This window comes from Podarcis filfolensis (genome assembly GCF_964270895.1).
Source record: "Podarcis filfolensis genome assembly, chromosome: 10".
Classification (NCBI taxonomy): Eukaryota; Metazoa; Chordata; class Lepidosauria; order Squamata; family Lacertidae; genus Podarcis; species Podarcis filfolensis.
Genome location: NC_139612.1, coordinates 44291018 through 44307527, shown reverse-complemented (window position 1 = coordinate 44307527; position 16510 = coordinate 44291018). Strand labels below are relative to the sequence as shown.

At 43.5% G+C, this 16510-nt stretch overlaps 1 long non-coding RNA gene across 1 annotated transcript; it reads left to right on the top strand.

Moving 5' to 3' along the window:
- The first annotated feature begins 598 nt into the window (after positions 1-598).
- LOC310743539 lies at positions 599-13000 on the top strand. The gene is made up of 3 exons (XR_014539079.1): positions 599-1381; positions 3627-4302; positions 12855-13000. It is a non-coding gene; the product is annotated as an uncharacterized lncRNA (long non-coding RNA).
- The last annotated feature ends 3510 nt before the right edge of the window (positions 13001-16510 follow it).

Here is a 16510-nt window from a genome sequence, read left to right as displayed (position 1 = left end):
CGTGCCATTGGGCAGGTGGAATAGTTCTGCAATACCATCCCTCCATTTCTGCAAGAACACGAGTGCTATGGACATTGGGCAAAAACCCTTCTCTAAAAGAAGGAGCCCCAGGACATAGACACCCCAAAGAACAGTTCACAGTGCTAGATTTTAGACTGCAAAATATATAGCTGATATATCTATAAATGACATACATCATCGCTTAATGTCCCCGCTTGCGAGCTTTCCAGAGCTATCTGGCCACTGGTGGAGGCAGCAATGCAGCTCTTATGATTCAGGAGGTAGACTAAACTAACTGAACTAACTGACCCAACATTTTGGGGAGACAATGGAGGACACAGAGATAAGCATCTTCAAACAGTAATGAACATCCTATTTTAAACAAGGAGCTCATGTCTGGGGAGTGGTTTTTTTTAAGCAGCCCCCCAAAAAACCCTTATTATATAACGGACAACGACTAGCACAACTGAAACAAATTAATAGAATCAGAGCTTTAGTGCATTGCATAAGGAAACTCACATTTCTTATCTCCTTTATGGGGAGATGGAAGCCTTGTGAGCTCTGGGGTCTAGTTAGCCAAGTGAGTTTTATTAAACAAATAAAACAGCATGCATACGAAAGCAGCAATTAAAAATGCAGTTTACTACCAGGGCTGGAGAAATGCTTCAAAATAATTATCTCAAGTATTTGCTCGAATAAATGAAAAAGCAGGATTTGCTGCAACTGTATTTGTGTCCCATTGGACCTCACTGCTAGAAACGTCCACCAAAGAATTAACTGGAGTGGGGGGGAGGTAAAATTTAGACTTCCGCAAGCACACATAAGTGCTCAAAAGCTCAGAACAAGAGCTTCTGTGATGCAGTTGTAAACAGCACTAGACTTAGTTCTAGAACACAGAGCTGGGTTTGAATTTTAACTATCAGGCTCAGGCCAAAGGATTTATACCTTAAACAGTCAGGACTGGCTTATGAGATTTTACCTTCTGAGGCAGAACAGCAAAGATTGCCCACCCCATTCCACAAGTAAAGAGACATAATATTCAAGCCTAGCTAAGATACTTAACAACTTGGGATGAGGCTACAAAAAAATACAGCTTTATACCCCTGCCCAGCCACTACAATGCATGGTAGAGCGCTTCCTGTTGGTGCCAAAGGTTTTGGCTCTTCTCCTTGTGTCTACCAGCAGCAGGGCTTTCAGTGGAAAAGTGGCTTTAATGTGGAATTTATTCCCATCTAAGATATGGCATGCCCCAACTGTGTGCCATTTCAGATTCATGCTTAACTCTTATTATTTACACAAGCCTTTTCTGACTGAACATTATAATTAATGACTGTTGATCGTCTTCTGGCATCGTATTGTTATTTTAACTTCCTTACTTCTGGTGAGTGTTTTATACTTATTTTTCATTTTCTGTATATTTCTGATACTTTATAATGTTTATAAATCTTTTAAAATAAAATAAAATAAAATACTTCTGGGCTGAAACCATGACACTTTGTACAGCACCTTACAAACACTGTTAGACAAAATCAGTATTATTTAACAGTGCGTTGTGGGCACAGAACAGATTTGCAAAAGAAGAGCTGTGTTTCTGAACTAAAAAGACCATTTACTCTCGCTCTGTGGCATCAATGGGGCATCAGTTTTTGCTGCTTCTAAAAGATAGTTCACGCCCCCACCAATGCGACCATCTTGAGTGCACAGTGTGGCATTGTGCTTGTGTACTGTGTACTATGGGAAGTGAGTTGTGTGTGCACATAATGAAGAAGAAGAAGAAGAGGAGGAGGAGTAGTAGTTTGGATTTGATATCCCGCCTTTCACTCCCTTTAAGGAGTCTCAAAGCAGCTAACATTCTCCTTTCCCTTCCTCCCCCACAACAAACACTCTGTGAGGTGAGTGGGGCTGAGAGACTTCAGAGAAGTGTGACTAGCCCAAGGTCACCCAGCAGCTGCATGTGGAGGAGCAGAGACGCGAACCCGGTTCCCCAGATTACGAGACTAACGCTCTTAACCACTGCACCACACTGGCTCTCTATCTTGGCCTGATCATGACTAGAGCAGGAGTGAGGAATCTGTGGCCTGGCAGCCAGAAGGGGAACTTCAGGTTGAGGGCAAATGCATCCCTCTAGTCTCCTCTATATGGCTCTCAGGATTCTCCCAGTCTACGCCCCTGCTCTGCCCTCTCCTTGCTTTTGCCTGGCTGAAGTGCATCCTTCAACTGGGATAATGCTGTGCATTGTGTGTGTGTGTGTGTGTGTGTGTGTGTGTGTGTGTGTAGCATGCTAGAAGGCAGCCTACTGTACAAAGGTAGGCGTCACCTCCATTATTCCACTTACCTTTGTCTCTTAGCAGCTCCTGGAGAGAATGTGGCCCTTGAGATGAAATTGGTTCCCTATCACTGCTAGAGGGTGGCAGGGCAGGGTGGGAGATGCTGGGCACCCCCCTCCCCCAAGGTTAATGAGAAGCTCACTGAGACAATTGGAAGATACTGGACATTCAGTAACCCCCCCCCAAAAAAGCTTTAATGAGAACCTAGAAGAAGGAACAAGAAAGACCCTCACTGTCACCTTGTGAGTCAGATCAAAACCAGCTAACACACTTTGCATTTCACAGAAGTATTTGTAAGGGCTGCCTCGCAGCTGAACAACAGTCCTAGGATTATTCATACGACTTGCTTGAATTATTATGAATAATGAGTAAATCTGAAAACATGGCAACATTTGCATAGACCACAGTTCCCAAGAGACAATTATGATGGGGAGAAAAGCTTTCCCCCTCTCACCCCTGTTCAGTTCTCTGCGTGTCACTGCATCCCTTCCAGATAGTGGACTTAATCATCCGTTTTACATTTGGCAAATATGCATATAGTAAAACTCATATATTTTAGAGACAATTATGCATTAAAGGAACAGTAAGTAAAGTCTCATTTTAGTGACCACAAATGAGAACTGAAAAATAAATACTACTTGTTAAAGGTGAAAGATTTATACAATCTGAAGAGAAACCAGAGTATAAATACTGCTTGTTAAGTCCTCACCATCTGTTCAGGGCACAATTGGCTGTATGCGTCTTCAGAAGTCTGGACACAATCCAGTCCCAATTTCAGTCCCATGGATTTTCAAGCTCATTTCTAAACCATTTGTATTGAACAACTCTTAAAATATGCTTAACTGTGGCTTCATTAGGTAGGCCCTATATTTTACAAAAAGAAAATAAGAGAAAAGTTTTGACTGTCTCAAAAACCAAATCATAGCTCCAGGATACTGGATAGATCAATATATATCCTACACTTTCTATGGCCACCAGAGTTCAATATGTATTCTAAAGGGAAATATAGCCATATTATCAGTAATTTACATTTGTAGCACACATGTTCAGTTTAAGATGCACTAGTTGAACAACAGTCTTTGAAATTTTAAGAAGCAGCTCTTGAATCGTGTACATAATGCCTGATAGAAGATAGAAGATGGAAGCTATTTCAGAAACAAATCTATTTGTGATCGCAAGATTCCAAATAGGAAAGACCTAATTTCATTTCTTTGATCATCTGGTCTAGTGCTTAAATCTGCTTTGCTGTGTAAAGTCCAACTATGATTTCTTCTGAGTTGTTCTGGTTTCTTTTTTCAGCTTGTGGTTCTCGTTATGCATCTACAGCGGCACAAGAGGGTTCTCCACCCAGCTGAGTCATCATCCTGACCTCGCTTACCTACACCCCAAAAGCAGGGCTAGAAACTGAGATATGAAAGAAAGCTAGGAGCTAAATGGCACCTTAAACCTGGGTTATGGGCACAACTACGGAATGTCTAGGTTCACTTTTTAAATAACAAGAATATAAAGCTGAAAATGAACTGCAGCTAAAATACTATGTTCATTTTTCACTTGTCCTCCCCCTGCCCACCCCCTAATATTCTTAAGAGGGTCTCTTCTCCAGTCTTCAGAAAGTAGCTGGAAGTGGGGAGGCAGAAAAGGGTCCTCCTTTCCTTCCACTCTGCAGTTTTAATCTGAAATCTTAGGTGCAATACTGCACCCAGAACTCAGAAACTAACACTAATTAAATTCCCTGTTGCAAAATGCGCCTAGAACAATGGGAGTTTCGAACACTGTCCAAAAGCCTTCCTTTGAGATTCTGCAGTGTGTTGAGGACTGCCTGTATGTTTCACTTTCTTAACAGCTTTACCTGTTTTCTCTCCATCTTTCCTTGGCTCCAAGGTAGCCACCTGCTCTGTTCAACTCGGCTACTCAAAGTGGATTTCAACTGCCTTCTAACCCATCCAAACTTTTTGAAAGCTTTGCTTTTGAACAGGTAGGAATCTATTAGCATCACGGCAAGGATTTGGGGACCACTGAAATTGGCTGGGAAACATATCCTTTTTAATTTCCATATATTTGCAAGTTTAACAAGATGACTTCTGGTTGCAGTGACCTCACCATGGAAATACTGCTGCAAGTCATACTGCTGTTTTCTGAAACGTGAAAAAATCCCCCCCCCCCATCTAGTCTTGACTTGCCCTACAACCCTAGGCATTAACAGGGAACAATGGATATTGAAAACCATTAAGGCTGCTCTCAGGTTCTGTTGGAATATACATATATTGATTTCCATCCAGCTGGAAGGTAGTTGAAACCAGTTTTGCTTGAGAGAATGTACACAAGGAGAGCTCAAACCTTCGGGGTCCCTTCCAACTCTACAATTCTATGAAAAGCAAATGCTTTGGGATTTGGCCTGGGATATTGTTTAATATCCCAGGATTGGAATGCTAAAGTAGGGAGTCAAGAGATAAAAGGAACAACTGGCAAGTTTGGCCTTGGAGTTCAAAACGAAGCAGGGCAAAGGCTAATAGAGTTCTGCCAAGAGAACAAGCTGGTCATCACAAACACGCTTTTCCAACAAAAGAGACGACTCTACACATGGACATCACCAGATGGGCAGCATCGAAATCAGATTGATTATATTCTCTGCAGCCAAAGATGGAGAAGCTCTATACAGTCAGCAAAAACAAGACCTGGAGCTGACTGTGGCTCAGATCATCAGCTTCTTATAGCAAAATTCAAGCTTAAACTGAAGAAAGTAGGAAAAACCACTGGGCCGGTAAGATACAATCTAAGTCAAATCCCTTATGAATACACAGTGGAAGTGAGGAACAGGTTTAAGGATTTAGATTTGGTGGACAGAGTGCCTGAAGAACTATGGATGGAGGCTCGTAACATTATACAGGAGGCAGCAACTAAAACCATCCCAATGAAAAGGAAATGCAAGAAAGCAAAGTGGCTGTCCAATGAGGCCTTACAAATAGCGGGGGAGAGAAGGCAAGCAAAATGCGAGGGAGATAGTGAAAGATACAGGAAATTTAATGCAGATTTCCAAAAAATAGCAAGGAGAGACAAGAAGGCCTTCTTAAACGAGCAATGCAAAGAAATAGAGGAAAACAATAGAATGGGAAGAACCAGAGATCTGTTCAAGAAAATTGGAGATATGAAAGGAACATTTCGTTTAAAGATTACCATAATAAAAGACAAAAGTGGAAAGGACCTAACAGAAGCAGAAGACATCAAGAAGAGATGGCAAGAATACACAGAGGAATTATACCAGAAAGATATGGATGTCTCGTACACCCCAGGTAGTGTGGTTGCTGACCTTGAGCCAGACATCCTGGAGAGTGAAGTCAAATGGGCCTTAGAAAGCACTGCTAATAAGAAGGTCAGTGGAAGTGATGATATTCCAGCTGAACTATTTAAAAATTTAAACGATAATGCTGTTAAGGTGCTACACTCAATATGCCACCAAATTTGGAAAACTCAGCAGTGGCCAGAGGATTGGAGAAGATCAGTCTACATTCCAATCCCAAAGAAGGGCAGTGCCAAAGAATGCTCCAACCACCGCACAATTGCACTCATTTCACATGCTAGCAAGGTTATGCTTAAAATTCTACAAGGCAGGCTTAAGCAGTATGTGGACCGAGAACTCCCAGAAGTGCAAGCTGGATTTTGTAGGGGCAGAGGAACCAGAGACCAAATTGCAAACATACGCTGGATTATGGAGAAAGCTACAGAGTTCCAGAAAGACATCTACTTCTGCTTCATTGACTATGCAAAAGCCTTTGACTGTGTCGACCACAGCAAACTATGGCAAGTTCTTAAAGAAATGGGAGTGCCTGATCACCTCATCTGTCTCCTGAGAAATCTCTATGTGGGACAAGAAGCTACAGTTAGAACTGGATATGGAACAACTGACTGGTTCAAAATTGGGAAAGGAGTACGGCAAGGCTGTATATTGTCTCCCTGCTTATTTAACTTATATGCAGAATTCATCATGTGAAAGGCTGGGCTGGATGAATCCCTAGCCGGAATTAAGATTGCCGGAAGAAATATCAACAACCTCAGATATGCAGATGACACAACCTTGATGGCAGAAAGTGAGGAGGAATTAAAGAACCTTTTAATGAGGGTGAAAGAGGAGAGTGCAAAATATGGTCTGAAGCTCAACATCAAAAAAACGAAGATCATGGCCACTGGTCCTATCACCTCCTGGCAAATAGAAGGGGAAGAAATGGAGGCAGTGAGAGATTTTACTTTCTTGGGCTCCATGATCACTAAAGATGGTGACAGCAGTCACGAAATTAAAAGACGCCTGCTCCTTGGGAGAAAGGCGATGGCAAACCTAGACAGCATCTTAAAAAGCAGAGACATCACCTTGCCAACAAAGGTCCGTATAGTTAAAGCCATGGTTTTCCCGGTAGTGATGTATGGAAGTGAGAGCTGGACCATAAAGAAGGCTGATCGCCGAAGAATTGATGCTTTTGAATTATGGTGCTGGAGGAGACTCTTGAGAGTCCCATGGACTGCAAGAAGATCAAACGCATCCATTCTGAAGGAAATCAGCCCTGAGTGCTCACTGGAAGGACAGATCATGAAGCTGAGGCTCCAATACTTTGGCCACCTCATGAGAAGAGAATACTCCCTGGAAAAGACCCTGATGTTGGGAAAGATTGAGGGCACAAGGAGAAGGGGACGACAGAGGACGAGATGGTTGGACAGTGTCCTCGAAGCTACAAACATGAGTCTGACCAAACTGTGGGAGGCAGTGGAAGACAGGAGTGCCTGGCGTGCTCTGGTCCATGGGGTCACGAAGGGTCGGACACGACTAAACGACTAAACAACAACAAATTGTTTAAGAGAAGAATGGGGAAGCTATGGTGCTATAGAAGCTATTGGACCAAAGCTTCCAGCATCCCTGACCCCCGGCCTAGCTGGATGGGGCTGATGGGAGTTGGAGTTGAATGCTGTAGGGCAGGCATAGGCCAACTCGGCCCGCCAGATGTTTTGGGACTACAACTCCAATCATCCCTGACCACTGGTCCCATTAAGTAGGGATGATTGGAGTTGTAGTCCCAAAACATCTGGAGGGCTGAGTTTGCCTATGCCTGCTGTAGGACCACAGGTTCCCTATTAATGGTGTAGGGCTTTGTGTGCTGGACTTACATTGCCTTGGGTGGAGGGCCTGTGTGCATGCTTCTGCAGCCCAATTTTATAGTCTATACATTTATAGATAAGCAGATTATTACAAAATGTGATGACTTCCCTATGCTTTCTCCTCCCGCCCAAAGAAAGAAAGAAAGAAAGAAAGAAAAGAAAGTACCATGTAAAGCAAGGATGGGAAACCTGTGGCTCTCCACAGGTTTCTGGAGTAAACTCCAACTAGCATGGCCAATGACATGGGATGGTTGGGATTATAGTGCAACAGCATCTGAAATGCCACAGGTCCACCATTCATGGTGTAAAGCTGTGAACTTTCTTCAGCTTGGGGAAGTGCAAAACATTAACTTCTGACTCATGAGAAGTTATGGAGGCAGAGCGACAGCGTTTTGCTTTCTTTTGGATTAGGGTGCACTGCAGACTTGCATTTATTTCTTTCTAAAAAATATTTATTTTATTTTGACAAAGTAATAATCATAAATAAATAAGAATAAAAATTTGCACCCCACCACCAATACCATTCCATTGTAACTATCCAGCCTCCCAAAATTTCAACACCTCTTGCCATGGTTTGACCCCTTTCCGTTTTAACAGTATAAATTCTAAAGTACTCTCCATATCTCCTCAAAATCATTTTGCCTGCATACAGTGGCAGAGAGCAGACGGGGGTGGGGCTGGCACGCGTCCTGGGGGCGGGGCGCACCGCCTGCGGGGGCGGGGCGTCCTGGTGGCAGGGGGCAGCCGCAATGGCACCCTGCCGGGATCGCGCTGCCAGGGGCGGGTCGCTTGCCCCCCCCGCACTCCTCTTCCTCTTCCTCTTCCTCTGCCAGTGCCTGCCCATTCCCCCATCTTACCTTAATGGCACGTGTTAATAGCTATATCTCACACCTCTTTATACCATTCTTCCATTTCATATTCTGCTTGCCCCTTCCACTTCCTAGCTGTAATAATTTGTGCAGCTGTCAATAAATTTGTGAGCAAGTCTTTCGTAGCCTGCGAACCTTCCACCCCATCGTAAATTGATAATGTTGCTGTCAGGAGCTCGTCCTACACTCAAGTAGGACCCTGGCAGAGATACATGCCCAACTGGCATGTTCTCTCCCTCCTGGTTGGGAGCTTCATTAGCTTTCTTCAGCCCAAACATCACAGCGACCGATGCCAACAGACACCAACACACTTAGGGATCTGCAGAGTCTTTGCAGCTTGCGTAACAGACCTCAGCAACTCAGCATTTTGGCTAATCTACTTTATTTACATATAAACACACACGGAGCACTGCAACATGGCTCCCTCTCTCTCTAGCATCAGAAAGCAAAGAGAAAGGACAAAGGACAGTAGTCCCACTTCACGGAACACAGTAACACAAACATCCTGTCTCCGTCACTTTCCACTCTGTGGAGTCAAAAACACACACTATCATGTGATAGACAAAAATCCCATGACTGCAATCATGGAGCAGGAATTCTAACAGATGCTACCTCTGGACTTTTTGACAGTTTTAATCCAGTGATTTCTGTTATCTCCCTTAAACATCAGACTTGTATTTCTGTCATATTTGCTTTTACTTACAAATATACAAGCAGGACAAAGTGGGAAGTGAATGAACGCTCTCACAGCAGGCACCAGATCCCCAGAGAAATCTCCTGCATCCCAAGATTCTTTACCTTCAGCCAGTTCACAACTCCCCCAGGATACACACTGTCTCGTTCTCTCTAAATTCAAACTGCCTTTACCTCTTTCTCTGTCTTCTCCTCACAGATGCATATCCCATTCCAAATGTTGGATAGAGATTTCTAGTTACCATCTTGGGTCATAGTTCCCAACTATGTTCCCATAGTTCCCAACATAGTTCCCATAGATCAACCCATCACCCTGGACTACTAGGTAACAATCACACTAACAGAGGATGGTTAGTCAGCATCCATGGCAGTATACATGCATCATGATCAAGCCCCTTTTAACCTTGTTTTAAGTGAGCTAAATACATCCAGATGCTTAAGCCTCTCAATGAAAGGCTTGGGGGGTGGGGTAGATTTTTAAATCATGCCTACATCCCCAATACCCTCTTGATATGTATTTGAGCTATGTATGAATCCACTGCTAAACCAGGAATTGAGAGTAGTGATAAGGAGACTCGGTGGAGATAACACACTTTTATGAAGCCTGAAGCTGCGCCTGGACAGATGTAGATTGTATTGTATCTACCTTGGCCAGAGTCTCTTGGGCTCTGCCTCATTCATTTAGAAAGTTCAGCAGCACTGCTCTGTCTTGGCAGTGGGAAATAAAGCCTTTTGGATGGGAATCCGAAATGTAGGCTACTTTCCAATTACAGCCAAAAGCCATCCCTGGAGCTTCAGCATGGCCTGTGCTGTAAGGGCTGCTAAGAGCTTGTTTGTTTCTTCAGTCCAATTAAGCAACAGCTCTTGATTTTAGAAATGAATAAATGAAACACTTCATCATCTGTGTGAGCGCTTGTCTTTGCTATCTACTGGCAAGGGTCTTCCATTTGCCCGGGAACAGACTGAAAGGAGACCATGAGATCTTTTGAGATTCAGAAGTTCAATTTACTCTTAATTGTTTAAGTTGCTTTTTATATAACTGTTGTGCTGGGCTGTGGGATGTTTTTAGTTTTATTGGAAGGACGTGTTTGAATGTTTGTATTTTATCTGTTTATGTAAACAGTTTGTCCTGAAATGTAGAATTCTATCCTGAAAGGATAGAATTTTTTAAATAAATTAAAATATGGGATGGGGTTAAAAGGAGAAGAATGTAAATATCTTAAGATCATTCTATTTAGGAAGGATTTTTTTAAAATCACACTTGCACAAAGAATACCTGTACAAATGTCTCTGAATTGAACCGGGGGTGACCTAGGTGACTCCCGAAGTCCTTTCCAACTCTAAATCTGTTTTGATGATTGATTTATAGTATTTTATAGTATGTTTTATGGTATCATTTGTTGCGTTAATATGCTGCTCACCGCTTTGGGGGACTGTGGGCCTAAAAATGATATCTATAAAATAGCACAATATAATCCTTGAGACAGCCATTTTATAATGCGCCTGCTGAGTATTGCCCACGTTCCTCTTATTATGGTTGGATAGGACTCTTTAAGCTGAGCACTGTGGGTAACTGCCATTTTTTGGGGGGGGGATATGGCACCCAGATTCTTCTCTGAAGAGTGTTGCTTCTTCCTCTCTTAGAAAATCGCGCAGGCCAGGTGCCCCAACTCTGGGGCCAACATGTCTCTTGTCCCCTCAATCTTTGTCATAAGGGGGTTTTGCCACCTCAATGCTGAGGGGGCCTGGTGCACGTTATGCACATTGCAAGTTGCATGTCACAGCTTCACAACCAGCTCCTACAGAGCCCTCAGCCTTTTCCAGATGACACAACATCATTTGCATGCAACGCATGTGGTATTACACATGCACAATGTGAGTCACTCACTTGACGCTATGCGCACACAACGTGTGCCCTCACCCCAATATTGGGGGCAGCCTGGCACTTCTAGGTCAGGCCATGATGGTTAAAGCTTCACCTACTTAATCTCTGTATGTCAGGCCACTATCAAAGGCACAGAAACAGGTGGGGAAATGGCTCTATTACTACAAGTGTACCTTGGTGCTTGTGTGGGATGGTGCTTGGTGTTGACCTGTGACTGGAAAGAGTGGGGCAAATGCTAAGTGTGGAAAGGCCCATAGTATGCACAGCAAGTTCTATAAGCAACATTTACAGACAAGGCAGAAAACAGCAGTGCCAATCTGCTTACTAGTCTTTAAACCGAAAAATGTTAAAACTGCTTTCATGTTTTTAACAAGTAGCTCTGTGTGTGTGTGTGTGTGTGTGTGTGTGTGTGTGCACCCCCCCCAAGCCATCAAAAAACAGAAGCGAAAAAGGAAAGGATATTACAGTAGTTGTGGCCCTGTTGTCAGACATCTGCTTTAGTGCTCTTGCAACTGAAATGCAGACAGGGATTGGATAATGCTGGCTCCTAAACCTATGGAGAGGTCCCTTGTCCCTTTTCAAAAGGCGACTGATTAATTGCTCATTTTGCCTGATGACTCTCTGAGGCAGGCACTAATGCTGACTTCAACAGGGCAATTCAACCCCTTTCTTCCATCAGAGAGAGAGAGAGAGAGCGCACTAGCTCTGTCACTTCCCTTTTCAGAATCACTCTGGGGTTTCCACTGCTCTTCTGCGACGACAAGCATGTCATTTTGAAGTTTGTCAATCACAATTTAATCAACCAGCCGCTACATCTGAAGCTTAACGGGTATCAGATCATAATTTGCTTGCTGATTATACCTCTGTGGCAATTTGTCTCTGACTCCATTTAAACGTTCAATGTAAAATGCAGCCAGGTTGTTTCCTCTTCAGCCGATTCAAAGTGCAAGCTAGTATCTGGCAAACTTACAAGAATTTGAGAACAGATGTGAAGTCCCCTGCCTTGGCCCCAAGGCTTCACGCCCAGTGCGACCGGACCAGTCATGCTCCCTTAAATCCACCTCTGACAGATCTCTAAACCAAAAAGCAGTCTCCTTTCAGATGCATCTTCCACAGTACCTGCCCTAGTCAAGGATATATTCCACTCTTGGTTGGGTATAATCCCTACCCCCTGGATATGCACCTGCAACAACTAGGTAATTAGGGTACCATCTTTTTCTGACTCCTACTCAAAGGCAGGCACAGGGCAAGGTGATCTGACAGCCACAAGCGACACTGTTTGGGTGCTATTTAAGGGCAGAAGAGCAGGGGAAACAGTTCTGACCCATAGGGCACAGTCCATCATCATGCCAGGCTCCTGTTCATTTCAGTGAGGCTTGTGCAGGCATTTCCGGGTGGAATATATCTCAGAAAGTGACATCCTTTTCGGTTATTTGGCCTCACAGCTCTGAGCAGACTCGTGACCTTTCACAGCAGCCTGCTACAGTCTTTTGTCGACTGGCAACTGCCAGTAAGGAGATATGTATCACATTTGAGGAATCATTGAAATAGGGGCTACAGTGATCTTTATTTGTCATAGTTATGCAGTCATGTCATTGTGGTAGAAGCCCCTGGATCAATACATTTGTTCACATTGCTAATATACCCTCATGAGTAAGCATGCTCCTATGTACATTTGTGTTCTTGGCTGAACCCCTGATTAACTGGGCATCTAAGATGACCCAATCCTTCTCTTTATGGTCGTCTGCCAATTGGATGATGCTGACAGCAGTGCCTGTTGGAGAATCCAGGCTTTGCTCATATTCAAAAGACTACAAAGCAGAAAAGGTATTCTCCATCTTGGGGGGTGTCCCCCTCATCACTTCAAGACTTTAAGAGCAGCAAGATTTGAGAGATGGAGATGGTTCTCTCACACATCTTTTTTTACATATGTTACAGTGCACAGGTGCAGTTGTGGTCTGAGACTAACACCTCTTCTTTGGAACAGTTAGAAGAAAATATAGCAAAAGTGTGAAACCTTCAGCAGCAGAACCTATCTCCTTCCCAAGGAAATAAACGTTTCCATGTCTTGATCGTTTTTATAACTGCCTTGTAATTTATAGTTTGCTTACACCAGGGGTAGGGAGCCTGCACTCCAACAACATCTGGAGGACCACAACTCTCACCGTCCCTGACCATTGGGCATGCTGGCTATTGTGAAGGCACTCTCATGAATCATTAACATCCTCTACCACTCCACCTAATAGAAAATCACAGAAAGAAATATTTAGCCACATTCCCAAGCTCATTATTAAAAAATCACTCACATCATCTTCTGTTTGCATTGAATTCTACATGCTCAGGATAATTACTATACTATGAGGTCCAATATTTAAAAAGGGTCAGTCAAGAAATACAAATTAACCAGGACCTGTTTTCATCACTTTCATCTTAGTTCTCTTTTTACTCCTTGTTAATCTCTCAACTGCACAAGTAGAACACCTGAGGCTCCCAATCAAATATCCATGTCTAAACACAAACCACGGGCAAATGCCACAAAACACTAATGCAGAAGGCTTTTCCAAAACAGACTGTTTTCAGGGTTGCTTTTTTAAATCAACTACTTACAGATTGTATCCACTGCCAGCCCTACTCAGAGTTGACCCACTGAAATTAATAGCCATGGCCAAGTTTTCTCCATTCATTTCAGTGGGTTTACTCTGAGTAAAACTTAGCTGGCTACAGCCCTACATTTTTTATCCACCCTTCCTCCAAGAAGATTGAGGTGATATACAAGATTCCTGCTTCCCCACTCAGAAACACACAGAGAGACTGGCCCAAAATCACCCAATGGCCTTAATACTCAAGTGAGAATTTAAACCTGATACCCCCTAGTTCCAGTCTTTAATTCTAACCACGATGCCACACATTCAGTCATCAGTATTTTATCTGCAGAAATGTGTATTCAGAAAAGGATCAAACCTGAACTATTTGCTTCAGTGGTGCAGACCTTACCATTGATATGCACCCAGCCTTCTAAAAATCCCACTTCCAATAGGGGCTTCTATCAAAGCAGCTCAGTAGCAACAACAAGAGTTTTGGATGCACAAACATTAGAGTACAGCAAGCCCTGCATCGTGCACTTGGAAAAACTAATCCGAGTTACACAATTTTCACACAGTAGTGTGCATCTTCTTCCATTAAGGAAAGTTCACAAGGATCTTGCACCCAGCTTGGAATATCAGCGGCTTTACATTCCAAAACATGAATCAAAGAGTCAATGCATGATTTCACTTACACCAAGTGTGCAACAACTCCCAGTTGCACAAAGCACAAATCGGCTGGGAAGAAAGGACCACCCATAAACAAGACCGTGTGAGCTGATCTTTAGGGTAAATCCACACTGTACCTTTTAATTTAATGCACATTTAAAGCACATGACTTATCCCAGAGTCCTGGGAATCGTAGTTTGTTAAAGGGGCTAGAAATGGTAGGAAACGACAGCTCCTAGGATTCTTTGGGGGAAAGAACGTGCTTCAAATGCACACTGAATATGCTTTCATTGTGTAGTGTGGATCTGCCCTTAGTCTCTCTAGGATCTGTTTTGGAAAGAAGCCAAACTTGCCCTGAGTTGAGATGCAGGTATTTGTCACTGACCTGGTTTTGAATCCGTCTTTCATTTAAGAGCAGCACATTTTTCACCCATCCTGTCAGAGACGCTTTAAGCAGACGGTATAAATAGAATTGGGTTGCGTTTTTTTAAAGAGCCTTAAAGCATGCCAACTATCTAAATAAGTTTCTGTTTCCTATCAAATTCTCTTTTTCCCACAATGAAAATGCTACTTCATGAATAGAGCAGGAATTCCCCCCACCCCAACCTTTTTGTTGTTGTTGCAAACTTTGTATACAAACCCTGGTATAGCTGCACCTTCTCTGTCTCCTTATCTCACTGCACGGTGCTTATGCCAGCCACATTATGCATAACAGGGGACTTCTGTCTGTCTCCCTGTTAATTCAGGTATCCCTCTTCTCCTCAGCATTTTGCACATTGCTGGCATTCTCGCATAAGTAAATTGCAGGCTGGGGCTCAAGGGAGATGTTGGGCAGACATATGCATAGCTCTTCCATTGGAAAGAGATGGCCAGAATGCAGCAGTGTATACATACCCAAGGGAAAGCTGGGGGAAAGGTATTGTTTATTACAATTATTTATATCACACATTTCAAGATGTTGGTGGTAGACAGTCCTGTGGGGTGTAGGGAAGGAAAATTTGACTGGAGCAGGCTCTAAGGTGGCTTTTGCCTGTGTCCTTCAATGAACTCTATGCTGATCCTTTTCCATGCACACAGTTGAACTGGCAGGCAGTGCTCAAACTACCAGAGGAGGTGGGGCACCATTGGATACTGTTTTGCGAAGCTTATGAGGGACACACACACGATTTGACTAAAGTTGGTCATTGTGGGGTGACCCCATCATGGATTTCATTAAGGGCTTCCTACTTCCACCTCTCTGCACTCAGTAACGTACCAACTGCCTGCAGGATGTGTGCCATTAATCGTGATTGTACTTTGAGACTGGCATCCAAAATAGGGAGTGTACTGATTTCACACCATTTTAGAAGTATCATGCAATGCCTTTGTCCCTTTGCTTCTGTTCTGTCCATGAACAGAACTCCCTGTGCAGGATAATACTTAGACACAAACCACCATAAATTAATTCTTCCTTATAATGCTTTCCTAGTCTGGCCACTGATTATTTTGTTCCTTCCTCCCTGCATTTGAAATTCAGCATGCGAAACCCGACAGAACAGAAGCACTTGGAACATGCTTCTGTCCTCCAGCAAGTTCAACAGAAAGAGCATTGCCTGAATCTAGCATTTTTCATCTTCAAAGCATTGCATGGACATTGGCTAATTAATCTTCCCTGCACTCTTGGGAAGGAGGTGACTAAGTACCCTGTGCTATTATGTCGAGCGGCATAAAAATCAAAGGAATTAAGAGATGGGAAAAGACACGGTCTAGCAGAGTAGGTCATGTTTGTTTCCCATGCGCAATCACCTCTGGCTAATGTGCAGAATTATTCTCTACATATTGTTCTCCAGGGCTCTTGTCGAGTCAAGTTTTAAACAGCTTTAGTAACACGATTTCCAGCCAGCTCCCCTAGGATGCTCTTCCCCAGTCTGTTGCATCACTCAGTGGGAGAAATGCTGGCTGTTACTAAGGCTCAGAGTTTGCTCATTTTGCAGCTCCCCCACCCCACCCCTCTTGCTGGTTTTGGTACAGAGTTTAGCAAGTTTGCCAGAGAGAAGGAGGCCTTTCTTCCTCATTCCCCTTTCCCTTTCTGCGCTACGTGTCACATCCCATTAGACTGCTTTAGTTTGGATTACTGCTCTACCTGGTGAAGTTGCTGCCTATAAATTTCCACCCACCTGGTGACTTGGCAGTTCCATGCTATAGAAATAGGAGGAAAGGTAGAGAGAGACTGAAATCTTCCTCAGCATGAGCCAATAGGCTGGCTTCTCTGCATGCTAACTTCCTGTAGTTTTTTGTTGTTGTTTAGTTGTTTAGTCGTATCCGACTCTTCGTGACCCCATGGACCAGAGCACGCCAGGCACC